The sequence below is a fragment of the Colobus angolensis genome, unplaced genomic scaffold (genome assembly GCF_000951035.1).
Source record: "Colobus angolensis palliatus isolate OR3802 unplaced genomic scaffold, Cang.pa_1.0 Scaffold203, whole genome shotgun sequence".
Lineage (NCBI taxonomy): Eukaryota > Metazoa > Chordata > Mammalia > Primates > Cercopithecidae > Colobus > Colobus angolensis.
In genome coordinates, this window is record NW_012115189.1 from 244309 (window position 1) to 246744 (window position 2436).

Sequence of the window (2436 nt, forward strand, 5' to 3'; positions counted from 1 at the left end):
ACCGCATGTTCTCACTCATAGGTGGGAACTGAACAATGACATCACTTGGACTTGGGAAGGGGAACATCACACATCGGGGCCTATTATGGAGAGGGGGGTGGGGGGAGGGATGGCATTGGGAGTTATACCTGATGTAAATGACGAGTTGATGGGTGGTGACGAGTTCATGGGTGCAGCACACCAACATGGCACACGTATACATATGTAACAAACCTGCACATTGTGCACATGTACCCTAGAACTTAAAGTATAATAAAAAAAATTAACTTTCATAGTACAACATTTAAAAAGCTGAGAATATGTAATTCCAAAAGTTTAATACTCCTTATTAGTCAAGTAATTATAAATAAATATGAATTATATGAAAAAACATATAATTCATCATTACCAAGTAAGATTTATAACAGGGATGCAAGGATGGTTTGACATACACAAATCAATAAACATTATACATTATATCAACAGAATGAAGGGCAAAGCCATATGATAATTTCAATTGAGAGTAACAATTTATTTGATAAAATTCAACATCCTTTCATAATAAAAGTCCTTAAAAAAAACCTAAATATAGATGGAACATACCACAACATAATAAAAGACTTATATGACAGACACATAATTAATATCATACTGAATGGAAAAAACTGAAAGCCTTTCCTATAAGATCAGAAACAACAAGGATGCCCACTTCCACCACTGTTATTTAACATAGTACTGGAAGTCCTAGCTAGGACTATCAGAGAAGAGAAAGAAAGAAAGGTTATCCAGATTGGAAAGGAAGATGTCAAATTATCCTTGTTTGCACATGATATGATCTTATATTTGGTGAAACCTAAAGGATTTACCAAACAACAACAACAAAAACAAAAAAACAAACCTGTTAAAACATTTAAAACTTCAGTAAAGTTGCAGGATACAAAGTCAACATACAAAACTCAGGTGCATTTTTATATGCCAAACGTCAACCATCTGAAAGAGAATTAAGAAAATAATTCTATTTAGAATAGCTATAAAATATTTAAATTCCTGGAAATTAACCAAAGAAGTGAAAGTTCTCCACAATGAAAACTGTAAAACCTTGACATAAGAAATTGAAGAAGACACATAAAAATAGAAAAGTAGTAACAAATAGAAAAGTAGTCCAGTTCATGAATTAGAAAAATCAATACTGTTAAAATGTCCATACAACATAAAACAATCTACAGATTTAATACAATCCCTATCAAAATACCAGTTATGTTCTTCACAAAAATAGAAAACTCTAAAATTTATGTGGAATGACAAAAGACCCAAAATAGCTAAACCTATCCTATGCAAAAACAACAAAAATGGAAGAATTACATTTGCTGACTCCAAATTATACTACAGAGCTATAGTAAACAAAACAGCATGGTACCAGCATAAAAGCAGGCACATGGATCAGCAGAACAGAATAGATAAAGCAGAGAAAAATCCATATGTCTACAGTGAACTTATTTTTGACAAAGGTTCCAAGAACACATATTGGGGAAAGGACAATTTCTTAAATAAACAATGTTGGGAATACTGGATATTCATATGCAGAAGAATGAAACTAGACTCCTATCTCTCACCATATAGAAAGTCAAATCAAAATATATTAAAGACTTAAATATAAGGCCTCAAGTTATGAAACTTCTCAAAGAAAATATTGCTGAAACTCTCTAGGATATTGGAGTGCGCAAAGATTTCTTGAGTAATTTCCCACAAGCAAAGGTAACCAAAGCAAAAATGGACAAACGAAATAACATCAAATTAAAAAGCTTCAGCACAGCAAAAGGTACAACAAAATAGAGAGAACCCACAAAATGGGAAAAAAATGTTTGCAAACTATGCATCTGACAAGGGATGAATAAGCAGAATTTATAAGGGACTCAAACAACTCAATAGGAAAACATCTAATAGTTTGATTTTAAATGAGCAAAAATTCTGAATAGACATTTCTCAACAGAAGATGTACAAATGGCAAACAGGTATAGGAAAAGGTGCTCGACATCACTGATCATCAAAGAAATGCAAATCAAAACTATGGGGGGCAGAGCAATATGGCCGAATAGGAACAGATCCAGTCTCCAACTCCCGGCACCAGCAACACAGAAGACTGGTGATTTCTGCACTTTCAACAGAGGTACTGGGGTCATCTCACTGGGGAGTGCCGGACAATTGGTGCTGGTCAGCTGCTGAAGCCCAATCAGCGAGAGCTGAAGCAGGGTGAGTCATTGCCTCACCTGGGAAGCGCAAGGGGGAAGGGAAACCCTTTTCCTAGCCAGGCGAACTGAGACACACAACACCTGGAAAATCGGGTAATTCCCACCCCAATACTGTGCTTTAAGCAAACGGGCACACGAGGAGATTATACCCACACCTGGCCAGGAGGGTCCCACGGCCACGGAGCCTCCCTCATTGCTAGCACAACAG